General features: G+C 46.2%; 1 protein-coding gene across 4 annotated transcripts in view; it reads right to left on the reverse strand.

Annotated features, from left to right (window-relative positions):
• The window catches only part of KALRN (kalirin RhoGEF kinase), a 1,310,049-nt gene that overhangs the window by 785,574 nt on the left and 505,732 nt on the right, over positions 1 to 18,743 (reverse strand). The window contains exon 1 of one of the 4 annotated variants that reach the window (XM_033944395.1): positions 2,804 to 2,941. The exons of the other annotated variants lie outside the window; for them this stretch is intronic. The gene's annotated coding sequence lies outside the window, so the exon portion shown is untranslated. Of the gene's footprint in view, positions 1 to 2,803; positions 2,942 to 18,743 lie in introns of those variants that run through there. 4 annotated transcript variants of the gene reach the window in all.

Raw genomic sequence — 18,743 nt, forward strand, 5'->3', positions numbered from 1 at the left:
CTGAAACTATTCCTAAAGCTTCAGAAGCCATAAACGTGATGGAGCACTGGATGACAACCTTTAGGCTCAAACTTAGTTCAGAAAAGACAACTTTCTTCGTTGCTTCGCCACATCCGCTTGACACCAAATCACCACTATGTATCAATAATCTTAATTACCCTATTCAACCTACCATAAAGATACTAGGTGTAACTTTGGATCAGTGCCTAACCATGAGAGACCAGGTGGACTCCTTGATCAGAAAGGGATTTTTCACTCTCTGGAAACTCAGATCCATTAAAGCTTATTTCGATACAGCGGCATTCAGAACCCTAGTCCAATCCCTCGTACTGAGTCTACTTGACTACTGTAACATCGCCTATTGTAACATCGCCTACTGTAACATCGCCTACTGTAACATCGCCTATTTAGCAATTTCCCAAAAGAACATGCAGCGTTTACAATTGATGCAAAATGCAGTGGTTAAACTGATCTTTGGGCTGAGGAAGTTTGACCACGTGACACCCTACTACCGGCAGCTGCATTGGCTGCCAATGGAGGCGCGCGTAAAGTTTAAATTTGCCTGCTTCTGCTTCAAAGCACTACACGGACTTGCCCCTAAATATATAACTGACCTTTTCGTCTTCTCAGCCAACAGACACAAGAGAAGCTCACATTCCAACTTCGTTTCCCCCCCAGTGAGAGGTTGTAAACTGAAAAAACACCACGAACATCTTCTCTCTCACCAAGCAGCATCATGGGGTAAAGACCTAGAACAATTGCTTTTGCCCACTACTTATGAGGAATTTAGGAAACGTCTGAAAACACACCTGTTCCTAAAGTTACTAGACAACTGATCCTCTCTTCTCTCTCCCCTCTATAGCGATTAACTTGTTCTATTGATCACTCTCTCCTCAAAAACGGATTTCCTGTCCTATTAACCCTCTTTCTTCCTCCCCTCTTAAAGTCAATCAATTTGTACCTTTGCTTAATCTTTGTAAACCGCATAGAACTTCACGGTATTGCGGTATATAAGCTGTTATTAATAGTATTATTATTATTACCCCCAAATCCCTCTCTTGGGTACTCTCATTCAATAACATCCCTCCCATCGTATAGTTGTACCTCAGGTTTCTGCTTCCCAGATGCAATACTTTACATTTCTCAATGTTGAACTTCATCTGCCATCTCGTCGCCCATTCCCCTAGTTTGTTCAAGTCCCTTTGCAATTCTTCGCAGTCCTCCTTAGTCCGAGCTCCATTAAATAGTTTGGTGTCGTCCGTGAATTTTATCATCTCGCACTTCGTCCCTGTTTCTAGATCATTTATGAATATATTAAATAGCAGTTCAACTCTCCTTTCTATTTGTTCTAGTACGTCATGTTATGATTTTTGTCTCAAGTTATATCGCCCCCCCCCCCCCAAAGCTTTTACAATTTTATTCTCTAAGTATTGTACATTGCTTAGACAATTTTTTTAAAGTGGTATATCAAATTTTTATGAACTTGGAAACTTAGATAGACACATAAGTAATTGACCAAATTGGCGATAATCAATGATTGGCCTTAACACGCACTAACTGGCAGCAATTATTGGTTATGCACGTACCCTCGCTGTGCCCTACTCTATAACCTGTGCGCTTAATTCACTCTGGGCTGGATTCTGTAAACGGCGTCTAAATCGGCAGCCGCCTACAAAAAAGGCGTGTCAATCACGCTTAGGCACCATTTAGAGAATCGTGGCTAACGCGCCCATCACAAAATTTAGCTGCCGCTAATGTAGGCCAGGGCTTTACTGACCTACATGGAAGACACCTAAGTTCTTTTGAGAATCACCCCTAACGGCGCCCGTCATCTCCACCCCTAACCAAACCTAGTTTGACTTCAAGTACCACTATTCTAGTAGGCGCCTACTTTTTAATTGTTTCATTAACGCCATGGTCAATTACCACACCAATTAAATCAATTACATTAGGTGGCAGCAGCGTGACTACCACCGCTTAACTTACAGTGCCAGTTACAGAACCAGGCCCTCTGTGTTTAACTCCAAAGGGGGCGTGGCTGAGGGAGGGGCATGGTGGGTATACTATGGGCTTTCCCAGGATTTAGGCACAAAGTTTTAGAATACTTCCATTTCTGGACCCAACTGACAGAGGTTAGGTGTGAGTATTGTGAACGGGTAAGATCTGGACTGGATTAGCCAGAGTCCTGACTTGGGTCATCCAAGCCTCAGCCGAGCGGTTGAATGAAGCATGGAGGGTAGAGGGGTGTCTGCATCAAATAAGAAGGTCCAGCAAAGGTATTTAGTGTGAATTATTATGTCTTTATTTTCTGGCTTATACTTTGGTGAAAGAAAAAACAAACAAACCACAAACTTGCTCTGGAGCTAAACAGCTTGTTATCCCAACCAGGGTCCACAGTTGTACAGTTCACAGTCTGGCAATTTTCACCAAACATGTGCTTTCAACCGGCTATGCTCTGCCAGTCCTTATTATAAAAACAAAAAAACCCCAAACTTTCAGTATCAAAGTCCTGGAACCGACCGGGACTGCTCAGCCCGGTTCTTTCATAGTACTTCTGTGTTTGTGCAATTTCAGGACACAATTATTCTGACTCTTCTGTTCACTTTAATCAGAAGCAGGGATTCTCTACCCTTCTGTTATTAGGGTTTGTAAGGCAATTCCACCTTCCCAGAAACAGCATATGATTTCTCCAAGCTTTTAATCAGTAAGCATGGCTTCAGGCAAACAGGATTCTCTACAGGTTCCATTTCATAATCACTTGTATACATTTCTTCTGGCATTTCTACATCCAAAACAGTGTTACCTTCAGAAGAATGCTGGCAAGATCCAGACCTGAGATTTTCTCCCTGTTTCCTGTGGGAAATGCTGGTCTCTGGCTTCTGACCCCCCTGGTTTGCACTGGTCTCCCTCTTTCCATGGGTTCAGGCAGGCTGAAGATTGGTGATTGCCTCCCTGGCCTAGAGACCACACCCTTTTCTCAAGCCTTGTGCTGATTGTCTCTAAAAACACCTGTGGTTCTCTGGTGCATTGCTAATGAGCCTGGATAGCTTCTCTGCTGACTAGCCCTGCCCCCAGCAGAGCTGATTGCAGGAGCTAATCCCTTTGTGGGGTTTCCTATCACCAGCCTGGTGCCTGCTGGTACTTGTAGTTCTTTGCCTTTAGCATTTACTACACTAGAACTAGGCAAGTATAATTGGGTCACTTTTGGGCTGCCTTTCACTGGGGATAAATTCTGCAGGGCAGTTTCCCTAACCTGCCTGCTTCTAGGAGCAGGTTTAGGGATAGTTTTAGAGCACTGCAAGGTTTCTTCCGGCATGGCAGGACTCTCCTTGTCACAATATTTACTCCAGGCTTTGGCAGGCATAAATGCTTGTACCTAAGGTTGCCAGTTTACTAATTAACCCCCTCTTTTACAAAAGTCGACAGCGCGGGCTGGCACGGTAAATCTGTGCTTGTATAAATGACTATGTATGTTCTTTTTTGTAAACCGCCTAAGTTTTTAGACGGGTAATAAATAGTTTTAAATAAATAAATGCTATAATGCCCATAGGAATTGAATGGGCATCATTGCATTTGCCACGCGGCACTCGGCTGTGTGACTTTGTAAACGGGGGCCTAAGATAGGCACCTGTCTTTATAGAATTTGTCCTTTAGAGTGTGCTAAGCTTTAATATAAGGGTCCCATAGATAGAAGCATATGTGACTTTAATAATGTTTTTCTAAATGGCATCAGATTTGTATATCAGATATTTTCTCATTGCAACAGAGGGTTAAAATCAGGAGCAAAAAATTTTTCCACAAATTATTATGCTGTAGTCAATGGAGACAGAAACAGTGGGAATTAATTAGGACCTGAATCCGGATAAATTATTATTACTAAATGAAAAGCACATTGTGTAAAACATTTATAGTATTACATGGCTAAAGTACAAACTGTGTGGTACAAACTGTTTGGGAATTAATAAGACACTTGAGAATCCAGATATATCTTGAAAAACTTAAATATTCAAACAATAAAAACAGTTGTTGTATTAGATATAAACTGTTACTCAGAATTTTATTTTTTTTTTTATTTTTTTAACTTTAGAAACACTCCCAGCCAAAACACCTCCCTAAGTGAATACTTCATCACTGGGAGAAAATCAGACGCATAGATGGTTATTACATTTATTTGTTCAATTTTTGAAAATTATATCTGGCTATCTAGGAGAAAATTGCATCATTCTATGGCCCACTTAGATACCTGTCCAAAAACACCAAAATAACAGACACTGCTTGGGATCGGAAGCATGGAATCTTGCTACTCTTTGGGGTTCCGGAATGTTGCTTCTATTTGGGTGTCTGCCAAATGCTTGTGCCCTGGTTTAGCCACTGTGGAAACAGGACACTGGGCTAGATGGACCATTATTCTGACCCAGTATGGCTATTCTTATGTTTATTTATTTATTTCGTTCTCTATTCCGTCTTCCCCAAAAAGCCCAGGACGGGAAACACAATATACAGTTAACAGGTTACTAATTACCATAGTTACAGAACAAGATTTTTTTCCGGTACAAGTTTTTATCCTAACTCAACACATACTTAGAATCTAATAACAATATCCATAATAATAATAATAATAATAACTTTATTCTTCTATACCGCCACAATCTTGCGACTTCTAGGCGGTTTACAATCAAGAGTGCTGGACATTCAGCGAAATACAATAAGTAGATATTCAGAGGAAATACAGAGATCAGAGACCTCAGGAGGCAATAGTATAGAAATACAATTTGCTGAGCGAAGATGTAATATGTACATTTTAGTAGGTAACGTCCGACAGGACCTGTTGGGGATAAGTAGCAACGTAAAGTTACGATAAGATGAAGATAACAGATTATATTTATAACAGTGCTGTAAGTTCAGGTGGAATAGGGAGGGGGGAGGGAGAGGGAGAGCGGGTCAATTGTTTAGGTATTTCTGGAACAGGTAACATACAGTAATGGATTAGTCATAGTTACAGTGCAAGATTGTTCTTATGTTTGTCTAATTTACATCCAACCCTTTAAAAATGTAGTCCTACATATGGTGTAGATATCATTTCTCGTACATATCATTTATACATAATCAAGCACAGTTAGGATGGCCTTAGAGGCTCAGTGGTATTAATACCATAATATACAGGGTGGGCCAAAAGTAGGTATACAGTATTTATGATTATTTTTAATTTATTTTATAGGTGTCATGAATAACATTTATGTGTAGGGGTTTTGTTGTTTTTTTTTGCATCCATTACATCATTTTGCTTTTACTTGATTATTGTTCAGTACTGTATTATACTTATTCAATACCTGTAAAATAATAAGGAATGATGAATAAATACTGTATACCTACTTTTGGCCTACCCTGTATAGACCCCTATATGGTTGCTATTTATAGTACAAAAAAGATGAAGATTTAGCATATCCAGTAGTTCAGGTTGCCAAATAATGTTCCCAGACATCTGGGAAAACCCGGACATGTCCTCTTTTAAGGTGTTCCTAGACTAAGATCTATCCCATATTACATATTTGTGATTCTCTACAAGATTTTACATTCAAGATGGACTTTATGTTATAGACTTTATTAGCATTATGTGACTGCTTATTATTTGCATAATAAAGTAACTGTTTGGTTGAACATCTGACATCTCATTTGCCTCTCCCTATTGTTTGGGGGGGGGGGGATTAACCACAGGAAAATTTGATCAGGGTGGCATACTTATTTACAGAGAAATATAGAAACATGACGGCAGATAAAGGTCAAATGGCCCATCCAGTCTACCAATTCACAGCATCCACTATCTCCTCCTCTCCTTATTGGCTAAGGCTCTTTACACCTGCATTGTGATGTCATAGAACTTGATGATTATAGAAACATTGTAACATGATGGCAGATAAAGGCCAAATGGCCCATCCAGTCTGCCCATCTGCAGTAACCATTATCTCTTCTCTCTAAGGGCTCCTTTTACGAAGGCACGTTAGGGCCTTAAAGCGTGGAATAGTGCGCGCTAGCCGCTACCGCCTCCTCTTGAGCAGGCGGTAGTTTTTTGGCTAGTGCGCGCTAAAAATGCTAGTGCACCTTCGTAAAAGGAGTCCAAAGAGATCCCATGTGCCCATCCCAGCCTTTCTTAAATTCATTTGTATCCCCTATCCTGGTTTAGTAAAGGTTGGGTATATTATTTGTGTCATTTTTCTCATTTTGGTTGGATGGTTTCTTTATTATAACTGTTCCTGGTTGTTGCTCAGATCTTTAGAAAATATCTCGGTTTGGGGGTGGTTTTTTTTTTTTTAGAGCATGCACGCTTGTTGTTTCATCCCCTTTTTGGCGCATAACTGTAGATGTAATACAGAAATTACATGCAAATTTGGCGCCTAACTTTTGCCACACTGTATAGGAGGGGGGTAAACGTAATACCTCTTGATAAAAGTCAATAGCCTTCGCAAATTTTGAATAATCAAAGCAATGCTACTAGGCCTACTTACTTTATGTGGCTAACGGAATGAATGGTTCCCTGGCATATTTGCTAGCAAACAGAGCCTGCATGAATATGACAACAAAATGACAAGACAGCAAGTTGGGAATGTGTTTGGGTGACAAGTCAAGAACAATATTGATGGCATAAATTTAGGTCAGGGGTAGGGAACTCCGGTCCTCAAGAGCCGTATTCCAGTCGGGTTTTCAGGATTTCCCCAAAGAATATGCATGATATCTATTTGTATGCGCTGCTTTCAATGCATATTCATTGGGGAAATCTTGAAAACCTGACTGGAATACGGCTCTCGAGGACCGGAGTTCCCTACCCCTGATTTAGGTGATATATCTGTATATTGTGAATAACGGAACCCCCCCTCCACAGAAAAGGAGGCCTACAATCTGTAATGCCACAACAACACTGTAAAAAGCTGATAAAATTATGGCAGCTATAATTCTTCTTAAATTCTCATGCTCACGCAGGGAGGTATTCTGTATTAATGAGCCGTGTAAACATGTAGATTTGAAAGATTCATTCAGTAAAACCTGACCTCCAGTAATGAAAACTGCCAGGGAAATTGACAGGGTTAGTTCTGTTTTAAAGTGAGGCTTTTTTTTAATTCCCAGAAACCAGTACATGAAGGTCGCTTGCAAATGTTTCTGTCTTTGCAGAGAGTACAATTTGATTTACATATGCACATTTTTTTCCTATTATTAGCTAACTAGTATTTTAGCCCGTTACATTAACGGGTGCTAGAAGTCTGGCCGGCTCCCTTACTCCCTTGCCCGCCCCCCTCCTTCCCTTCCCGCGGTCCCGACAAACCTGCCGACGTGGCAGAGCAAATCAGGGCAGTAGAAAGCCCCGAAGCAGCGTGTGTAGAGTGTTGCAGACAGGTTCGGAGTCTGGACCGCGGGAAGGGAGGGGGGGCGGTTAGATGTCAGGAAGGGATGGGAGGGTCAGACCGTGAAAAACTTACTGTTTGTTTTTTTTGCCGTGAGAGAGCAGGGAGTCCAACGCTGGCGGCCAGTCCTGCCGCGAGTGTAGTTAGGTGCTGGAAGGCTGAGGACTCGCGCATGTGCACTCCTGCCACCACAGACCTACACCTCATGGATCAGGGAAAACAGAACACGCAGGTAGGAGTGCGCATGCGCGGCTAGGGTTTTATTATATAGGATGAGTTGCTGCAACGTAAAATCATGCAAAGCTGTTAATTAACTATTACTGTGTTATAAAACTACACACAAAATTGTATTTTCCTCATTGGATTTTGAGGTGTAGTTTATTGGGGAGAGGGAACAGGGAGAATTCCCTGAACAAACTTTTGCATGGTATTTTTCTTCTACTAGACTTATCTGTATGTAAGTCGTTACAGAAAAATGCCACACAAAGTCATGCTCCCCATAGAAGATCACACTCTAATAATCCCTTGTGAAAGGAGGGGCGCACGCAATGGCAGGATCGGAGAAGGGGCGCCCCTAGCGCCTCTCACCCTCACCATGCCACTGCTACCAATCCCAGAGGAGAGTGTGGCGTAGTGGCTAAACTATAGCTTCTGCATCCTGAGGTTGTGGGCTCAAACCCGCGCTGCTCCTTTTGACTCTGGACAATCAATATAATATTATTACTAATAGTGTACCCTCAGTGGGGTTCAATAAGCTAGCGCAGGTTTGCCCAAAAGGTTGATCACGATCGACCAGTAGATTGCAAAGACAGCACAAGTCTTTCCCCATCCCTCCATCCAAGTGCACAATTTCTTCTTTCTCTTCTCTTCCCCCCATCCACGTGTACCATCTCCTCTCTCTCTTCCCTCCTCTTCCTCTCCCCTCCATCCATATGCACCATCTCTTCCCTCTCTTCTTTTCACATCCCTCCATCCAAGTGCACAATCTCTTCTTTCTCTTTTCTTCCCCCATCCATGTGTACCATCTCCTCTCACTCTCTCTTCCCTCCTCTTCCTCTCTCCTCCATCCATATGCACCATCTCTTCCCTCTCTTCTTTTCCCCATCCCTCCATCTATGTGCACCATCTCTTCTCTCTCTAGAAGTTTAGACTCGCGTTGCCTTTGCATCCTGTTCTCCCTGAATCCCCAATGCCAGGCCAGGTGCATGCCAGGGCCTCAGTCTTCCCACCTGATGTTAATTCTGACATCAGAGAGGAAGTTCCAGGCTAGCCTGGAACTTCCTCTCTGATGTCAGAATTGACGTTGGGGGGGGGAGGAGGCTTGTGGGCCCGGTGCTTGTACGCACCTGGCCTGGCATCAGGGAAGCAGGGAGAAATTGGCGGCGATGGCTTTGAGGAGGGGGCAGGGAGAGAGAAAAAAAGACATAAAGAAAGAAAAGGGGGCAGGGAGAGAGAAACAAAGACAGACAGAAAGAAAGAAAGGGGGTAGGGAGAGAGAAAGAAAGACAGAGAAAGAAAGAAAGGGGCAGGGAGAGAGAAAGAAAGACAGAGAAAGAAAGAAAGAAAGAAAGAAAGAAAGAGGGGCATGGAGAGAGAAAGAAAAACAGAGAAAGAAAGGGGGCAGGTAGAGAGAAAGAAAGACAAAGAAAGAAAGGGGGCAGGGAGAGAGAAAGAAAGACAGAAAGAAAGAACGGGCAGGGAAAGAGAAAGAAAGACAGAGAAAGAAAGGGGGCAGGGAGAGAGAATGAAAGACAAAGAAAGAAAGAAAGAAAGAAAGGGGGCAGGGAGAGAGAAAGAAAAGGCAGGGAGAGAGAACGAAAGAGGGGCAGGGAGAGAGAAAGATAGACAGAAAGAAAAGGGGGCAGGGAGAGAGAAAGAAAGAAAGACAGACAGAAAGAAAGGGGCAGGGAAAGAAAGAAAGAGAGAGAGAGAGAGAGAGAGAGAAAGAAAGGGGAGGGGCAGAGAGAGAGAAAGAAAAAGTTGGACTCATGGAGGGACAAAGAGAGATGTTGGTTGGGGAATGGAATGAGGTCTGGAGGAGAGGAAGCATGCAGGAGGCAGAAAGAAAGAAAGAAATATTGGATTTACAGTCAGAAGAAGGAAGTGCAACCAGAGAATCATGAAATCACCAGACAGCAAAGGTAGGAAAAATGATTTTATTTTAAATTTAATGGTCAAAATGTGTCTGAATTTATATCTGCTGTCTATATTTTGCACTATGGCCCCTTTTTACTAAACTGCGATAGCTTTTTTTTAGCGCAGGGAGCCTATGAGTGTCGGGAGCAGCGCGGGGCATTCAGTGCAGCTCCCTGTGCTAAAAACCACTATCACAGTTTAGTAAAAGGGAGGGGGGTATATTTGTCTATTTTCGTATAGTTGTTACCGAGGTGACATTGCATATTTTAAAGTCATCTGCCTTGACCTCTTTGGACCCCCCCCCCCCCCCGAATATAAATGATAATTAACATTTTCTCTGCGTGCAGTGTGCTTTGTGTTTTTTAAAAATTTTATTGTTGGTAGATCATTTTGACTTGGTCATTTTAAAAGCAGTTTGCAAGCCAAAAAAGTGTGGGCACCCCGAGCTAGCAGGACGCTGGAATTAACCAGAGTTCCAGGCTTATAAGACAAGCCGGCACTATTTCACGTCGTGCTAACAGAAAGAAAAGTGAATGTGTTTATCAGTGTCAATCTTAGTATGACATAGCCTTCTTAGCAAGATTAAAATGCTGTCAACTGGTGCAGTTAATGGTTTCTTCTCATCCATTAGCCCACGATTTTTACTTGATTGGGCGTTTTCTTCCGGTAGAAATATCGTTATTCCAAACTTCGATGTCAATAAGGACAGTTTCAGGTAAAGATACCCTTCCTCAGAAGCCCTACCGAACTTTTACGAAGCCACGTTAGCGGCTTTATCGCACGTACATTTTTAGCGCGCGCTAGCCGAAAAACCACCTGCTCAAGAGGAGGCGGTAGCAGCTAGCATGGCCAGAAAATTAACGTGTGCTATTACACGCGTTAAACCGCTAACGCGGCTTCGCAAAAGGAGCCCTAAATCGCCACGATCTTTTGGGGGGGAGAATCCAACCAGAGAGCAGAGCCGCCAGCGCTTTCTGTTGAAGCACGGCGTGAAATAGTGCCGGCTTGTCTTATAAGCCTGGAACTCTGGTTAATTCCAGCGTCCCGCTAGCTTATTAATTCACAAGGGATTTGAGAAGAGGTTTCTATCTTGAGCGAAGCATTCTACCCCAACCCCATAGAAGATCAACAGCCTCTTTATTTACCAGAAATTTGGGATCATTCGAGGGGGTGATGAAAAATTCTCAGCCCAACCAACTGCCTTAAATCGGATGTTATTTTGCCACTGTAGCTAGAAAGAGTGTTATATTAGTTTTTCAAAGTACCAATTTGCAGACTCTAATGAAATAAACGAAAATAACATCAGATTTAAGAAAGTTGATTGGGCTGAGAATTTTTCAGCACGCCCTCGTAAATCCTTCTAAGTCTTGATTTTTGGTGTGTCAAACCATATGAATATAACCAAAACAGCAGAGATGACAGTCCACCAATGGCTAAGAAGGATATCTAAAGGGAAGGGGTAAAACGCGGACCTCACGGATCGTAACTGTACATCCTTAAAAATCTGAGGTCCGTGCCATTTTTAGTCACCATAGGTTATGGCTCTATGCCACTTTAGCTCTGACAGATCCTAATGCTTTTCCCTTTCTATGCTGAGCCTAAAAGTGGCACAGACCTCAAGGCACAAGATTTTCCATTTTTAGTCTCAGCATAGGGAGGGAAAAGCATTAGGGTTCATCAGAGCTAAAGTGTCATAGAGGTCTGTCAGAGCCATAACCTATGCACGGACCTCAGATTTTTAAGGACGTTCAGTTAAGATCCATGAGGTCCGCGTTTTACCCCTACCTATATGTGAGAAACCGGTGGCTGAAGTACCACAAGTCTTTATTGAATGATGAATTTAAATTCCAATAAACAAAGCCTCTGTCCACATTTAGTCTTAATGGAGAAATGTTCGCACGATCAATGCTTAAATTTACAGGCTTTTTGGACTTTAATCTCTTTCCCAGATGAACACAGGACAGTCTGCGCAATCATTTTCAGCTCTGAATAGACAATGTCAGCTGGCGGAACATCTCCGGCACGCTGTGATAATGAAACGGCATTCGAGCCCCAGCCTGAACCTTTTGAAGTAGGAGAAGTGAAATTTCTCACTCAAAACTGTGCAACAAAACATAATGAGAAATGCATTTTTTAGGGGAAAAAAGGCTTCTGTGTTGACGCTGGACTAATCAAGGTTGTGCGTTAACTGCACCTGCAAACTATAAATTACAACTCGAAAAGCCTCTTTCCACATCTGCCTACAAAATCTGAGGACAACATATGGAAGCACTAGTTATCTAATCAGTTCTGAGATTATTATCTATACACAGATATGGTTGGATCTCTCTCTCTCTTTATACATATATATACACACACAATATATGTATACACTCCTCCCTCAATATTCGCGGGGGTTAGGGGCAGAGCCAACACACAAATACTGAAAATTCATGAATAACTTTTGGGCCGACTCTGACCCACCCCCCGCCTCCATCCCGCCTTCCCCCCGGCATCCCGGACCTTACCTGGTGGTCTAGCGGTCTTTCTGGGCAGGAGCGATCTTCCTATTCGCCTGCCCCTTGCAGATCACTCATCCAAAATAGCTGCCGCGAGTTCCCGTAGTCCAGGGCCGCCCAAGTCCGGTCCTCGAGATCTACTGGCAGGCCAGGTTTTCTGGATATCTGCAATGAATATGCATGAGAGAGATTTGCCTGCACTGCCTTCTTAGTATGCAAATCTCTCTCATGCATGTTCATGCGAAGATCGTTCCTGCCCCGAAAGACCGCTAGACCACCAGGTAAGGTCCAGGGAGGTCTGGGAGGCGGGAGGGAGGTGGGGGTGATGCCGGTTTTAGGAAATCACAAGTAATCGAAATCGCGAGTCCTAAAACCGTGAATCGGGAGAGAGGAGTATATATATTATACACAATAAAGTTCAAACTCTCTACCATAAATAACGGCAAAAACGCCAAAGTGTTTGTTAAGGGCGAAATAAAAAGCCTCAGTTTGTGGTGAGTCTAGTATACTGTGACCCTACTCATTGCACATCATAGGCATAAAAAACTTTTTAAAGGAAAGAGCCCCAATCAATAAGGGCAACGATCATTTTGTAGTGTAACGCCACTTCCTCAGGGCCACTGGACCTTCCAACAGTCGAACGTACGACTTATCGGATTTATCGGTGTACGATACTGCAGGAACAGAAAACATCAAACAGAGCAAAATGTTGCTTACTCACTTTTAAGTACTCTCTTCCTCTGCTCACTGAGCGTACATAGCATGGCGCCTTGGTATCCAAAATTATCACCAGGAACCAATCAGGTTGGAAAACTTCTGATTGGTCCATGGATTCCCTGGGCAGCCAATCATGACATCAGATTAGCACAAGAGTTGTATCTGTCTGTGCAGTCTGCCTTGAGGAAGCTAGTGCAAGACTCCTCACGTAACATATTCACACCCCCCCTTTATCACACTCACTATACACAAAAGTCTTTCTATATGTGAAAAGGGAGGAAGGCTTAATTAAAGCCATTTCTAGAGCTCAAGGTAAAGGCTGGATGCACCGGACTCATGGTGCAGGCCTTATGGCACTTTCTTCCTCCCCTCTTAAAGTCAATCAATTTGTACCTTTGCTTAATCTTTGTAAACCACATAGAACTTCACGGTATTGCGGTATATAAGCTGTTATTATTATTATTATTATGGCACACTAAATTTAATGGCCGCAGCTCGAGGCATCCAGAAGTGGGCGGACCTTGCTGCGATGTTATCATGTGCATGCATGATGTCATCACGTCGACGTCCGTGCATTCACAAAAGGCCCTCCAGATGAGCCCTGAGCCGCCAATGGGGGGTGACAGCAGGGAAGAGGGCCAGAGAGGAGAGGCGTTGGCTGATTGCCTACAGGATGTGTCTCTCACGGTGAGAGGCACGTCCTGTAGGCAGTCAGCCAGCGCCTCTCCTCCTCCCCAGTGTGTCGCAGCACACCTGAAATCTCAGGAGACGGACTAGTGTGCTGTGGCACACAGTTTGCGATGCACTGTGTTACGGGGTACCCCAAAACTGATGAACTGGTGTTGATCCTGAATATGCTTGTAAGGATGGTTCCCTTGTTGTACCCCGGCTGTACAGTAGGGATCCTCACAATTTACTTCTTTAGGTGGGCCGTGAGCCAAGACCAGACATTTGCTGGCATGCCAGAGCAAGTGCTCTTCTCAGTAATGCCAGACCACACAGATGGTTGCAGTAAACTAAACTAAACTAAAACTTAGTTTTATAGACTGAGTCATCAACCAAGAGGAGCTCCACTCGGTTTACAATAATGTAAAACATAATACATAAATTTGACAAGAAAAAGTAGACTGAGATAGTTAATTTCCAAAATGTTTAGTAAACAAACTTTCCGGAATAAAGCAAAAGAAGCGAAACTTCTTAATGTAAGCGGTAAAGCATTCCAGAATTCGGTTAATTTAAAAGCAGAAGAATGACTACTGTATTTTCACGTAGCTAATGTGCACCCGTGTAAAACGCGCACACGGGTATAGAGCGTGGGAAACCGAAATATATGTAAAAAAAAATTTATATACCGCGCACACCCGTATACCGCGCATGCTACCCCGACTCTCCCGTCGCCGCCCGACTCTCCTTTCGCCCGCCCCGACTCTCCTCTGGCCACCCCGACTCTCCTTTCGCCCGCCCCGACTCTCCTCTCCCCCTTGAAGTCCTGTCCCCACCCTGAAAGCCTGATGCCCCCCGTCGTCCGATTCGCACCCCCGCAGGACCGCTCGCACCCCCACCCCGAAGGACCGCTCGCACGCACCCACACCCCCACCCCGAAGGACCGCTCGCACACACTCCCACCCGCACTCGCACCTCCACCCTGAAGGACTGCTCGTTCCCCCACAGCCTCATAGAAAGGGCGGGACCGCCGGAAGAGGAAGCAGCGCAGGCGCAGGGCTCACAGAAGGGCCGGGACTGCCAAGAGGAAGCAGCAGGACACCAGTAGGAGCTTCTACATGATGACGGGAGGCTATGGGGGTGCGAGCAGTCCTTCAGGGTGGGGGTGCGGGTGTCGGTGGGAGTGCGTGCGAGCGGTCCTCCGGGGTGGTGGTGCGGGTGCGTGTGAGCGGGTCCTTCGGGGTGGGGGTGCGAGCAGTCCTGCGGGGGGGGGTGAATCGGACGTCGGGGGGGTGCGAGCGGTCCTGCGGGGGGGTGAATCAGACATCGGGGGGGGAACTATGTAAAAAAAAATTTCTAAAACGTGCAAGGTTATGCACGGTTTGTAAAAATCGTGTATAACGCGCGCATTATATGCGTGAAAATACGGTAAATCTCTCAAAGGTTCTGTTTTTACCACTGAGAGAGGGAAATGTAAGTTTTAATTTTTGAGAACTTCTGGCAAGATGAGATCTATGAACATTCCAGTCTAAAGGAATCAAAGTGGCAAAAATGCCAAATAGGAGCTTAAATGCAATACAAATGCCCTTAAATTGAATTCTGAGATACACTGGAAGCCAATGTAATTCCTTGAGCAGAGGGGGTTACGTGATCAAATTTACTCTTACCAAAGATGAGTTTAGCTGCAGTGTTCTGTATTAATTGACATCTCTGCAGACGGACCTTTGAAAAACCCAAATACGCTGAATTGCAGTAATCTAGCCTTGACAAAATGATCCCATCTCTCTAGAAGCAGAGAGAGGCTCTTCTTGAACAGCATTGAAGAACAAAATCGAAAAACTATTTACATGTTGTTTTAATATCTCCTAATTGTGAGATTCCCCATGCTGGTGGAGATAGCCCAAAGACATTCTCCCGCCCAAGGCAAGAGCTTATGAAACCTCTGACGATGATACACATATATATCAGTGTCTCAAAAACTTTCCGTCCAGCGGCACACTAAATCCAGTGTCCCGGCCGGAAGGCACTCGGAAAGTGCGCGGAGGCCCGTCTGGCTGCGACCCGCTTCGGTGGAGGGATCCGGGAGCTGGGGGGAGAGGAGGAGAGACGCCGGCCAGGAGGAGAGTCATTGGCGCCGACCGACTTCCCAAAGGACGTGCCTCTCACCACGAGAGGTACGTCCTGTAGGTGGTCAGCCGGCATGGACGGCTCTCCTCCTCGCATGTGTGTTGCGGCACAGCTGGAATCTCAGGAGGCACGCTGGGGTGCCGCGGCGCAGTTTGCGATACACAGACGTATATTAATGTGAATCCACCATTCAGAGAGATCCAAGCCCTGCCTGGCGTCTCATGCACTGCAAATATCCAGAAGTTGCTAGAAATCCAAAACCTGGACAAAGTGCCAGGTTTTGAAAAGCCACCCAGACCCCCGGACATGTCCTCAAAAGGAAATCCGGACATCTGGCAACCCTACATGAGCCTGTACTAACAGGCAGCAACTCCAATCCAGAGCTGCTGTTATCTAGTTCACATTGTTTTAACCGTCTAATGTTCTTTGCCTAGGCTGGGGAGATTCATGCCCAATCTCACATCCCCTGGGACAGGACACCCTCCAGGGATTCAGGACAAAGTTAGACAAGTTCCTGCTGAACCAGAACGTACGCAGGTAGGGCTAGTCTCAGTTAGGGCGCTGGTCTTTGACCTAAGGGTCGCCGTGGGAGCGGACTGCGGGGCATGATGGACCACTGGTCTGACCCAGCAGCAATTCTTATGTTCTTATAAATTTAACTCCAGGCTACATGTTGGTGTGCTGGCCAGGAGGGGAGGAGCTGCTGCCACAGCAACCTCAGGTTGTGAGTAGAGAGTTGCGCGGGGACAGAAATCCCACCCATCCCCGCCCGTCCCCGCCAGGATCCTCTCCGTCCCCACCAATCCCCGCCAGGATCCTCTCCATCCCCACCAATCCCCGCCAGGATCCTCTCCGTCCCCACCCATCCCCGTCAGGATCCTCTCCGTCCCCACCAATCCCCGCCAGGATCCTCTCCGTCCCCACCAATCCCCGCCAGGATCCTCTCCGTCCCCACCAATCCCCGCCAGGATCCTCTCCGTCCCCACCAATCCCCGTCAGGATCCTCTCCATCCCCACCCATCCCTGTCAGGATCCTCTCCGTCCCCACCCATCCCCGCCAGGATTCTCTCTGTCCCCACCCATCCCCGCCAGGATCCTCTCCGTCCCCCCCCATCCCCGTCAGGATCCTCTCCGTCCCCCACCCATCCCCGCCAGGATCCTCTCCGTCCCCACCCATCCCCGCCAGGATCCTCTCCGTCCCCACCAATCCCCGCCAGGATCCTCTCCATCCCCACCCATCCCTGTCAGGATCCTCTCCGTCCCCACCCATCCCCGCCAGGATTCTCTCTGTCCCCACCCATCCCCGCCAGGATCCTCTCCATCCCCACCCATCCCTGTCAGGATCCTCTCCGTCCCCACCCATCCCCGCCAGGATCCTCTCCGTCCCCACCAATCCCCGCCAGGATCCTCTCCGTCCCCACCAATCCCCGCCAGGATCCTCTCCATCCCCACCCATCCCTGTCAGGATCCTCTCCGTCCCCACCCATCCCCGCCAGGATTCTCTCTGTCCCCACCCATCCCCGCCAGGATCCTCTCCGTCCCCACCCATCCCCGTCAGGATCCTCTCCGTCCCCACCCATCCCCGCCAGGATCCTCTCCGTCCCCACCCATCCCCGCCAGGATCCTCTCCGTCCCCACCCATCCGCGCCAGGATCCTCTCTGTCCCCACCCGTCCCAACCAGGATCCTCTCCGTCCCCACCCATCCGCACCAGGATCCTCTCTGTCCCCACCCGTCCCAACCAGGATCCTCTCCGTCCCCACCAATCCCCGCCAGGATCCTCTCCGTCCCCACCCATCCCCGCCAGGATCCTCTCCGTCCCCACCCATCCGCGCCAGGATCCTCTCCATCCCCACCCGTCCCAACCAGGATCCTCTCCGTCCCCACCCATCCCCGCCAGGATCCTCTCCGTCCCCACCCATCCCCGCCAGGATCCTCTCCGTCCCCACCCATCCCTGCAAGGAATTACCTCCATCCCCGCCCGTCCCCATAAAAAGCAGCAATTACTTCTGACAGGATCATCAATTCCACAGTTTCTTTTGTGTTTGCGCTGCTGTTTTCCTTGTGGAATCTCTTTGGTGGAAACCTTTTTTTGTTTTCTGTTCAGGTAATTAACTTATAAACCCCCTCTTTTACTAAGGCTGACGTGTCCATTATATTATATGGACGAACCCTGCTTCCAAAGCCTTCCATCCCCGTGGGAGTCCCATGGGCCAGAGGGGGTCCCCGTGGGAGTCCCGTGGGTTAGGGGGGATTCCCGCGGGACCCGCGGGATTCCCACGATCCCCATTCTCGTGCAGACCTCTCGTTGTGAGTTCAATCCCAGCCTGCATCTTGTGACTCTGGGCGAGTCACTTAACCCTCGGTTGCCCCAGGTACCATAGTTACATTGTGAGCGTGCCAGGCGAGATAGGGAAAATACTTAAGAGTACTTGATTACGATTCAAAGTATTGTAAACCACTTTGGGTGAATCTCTTCATGAAAAGATAGTGAATAAATAAATGCTCTTATTGCTTCTTGTCCTTCTTGGGGGGGGGGGGGGTGGAATGGTGAAAGACAGCTTTTCACCTCCACAAAGACAGCAGTGCAGACTGAAAAGAGGAATCGAGAAGCAGGAGAGATGCGTACGCAATGTGCTGGTGAGGACCCAGCTGCTACCAGCACAAAACAATCGAGCATCCTGTGGCAGGAAAAGGAGTGAGCAGTGGGCTAAGGCACAGGAGGAGAAGACCTGCTACAATAGTTGTGGAGGAACTAGTAGGCTGTAAAAAAAAAAAGATAAGAGGAAAAGGGAAAGAGGGCAAGGAGGAGAGGGAGGAAGAGGATAAAGAGAATGGGGAGTGAGAAGGTGAGGAGGGAAAGAGGGAAGAATGCAAAGGAGAGGAAGGGGAAGAGAAGAAATAAGTACAAAGGGGAAGGGAGAGAGGGGAAGAGTGAAAGAGGAAGGTAAGAGGAGAGACACTACAGGAAGGAGGGAAGAAGAGGGGAGAAAATCCACAAATGGGATTCAATTTAAAATGACTTTGGTTCCTTTCGACTGGAATGTACACAGATCTCATCTTGCTAGGAGTTCAAAGAAATTAAAACTTACATTTCCTTCCCTTAGGGGTAAAACCAGAACTTTCAAGAGATTCAGCCACTCTTTCATTTTCAAACTAACTGAGCTCTGGAATGAGTGACCGCTTTCACTTTCACTTCTACAAAGCCA

The sequence above is a fragment of the Geotrypetes seraphini genome, chromosome 5, assembly GCF_902459505.1.
Source record: "Geotrypetes seraphini chromosome 5, aGeoSer1.1, whole genome shotgun sequence".
NCBI lineage: Eukaryota > Metazoa > Chordata > Amphibia > Gymnophiona > Dermophiidae > Geotrypetes > Geotrypetes seraphini.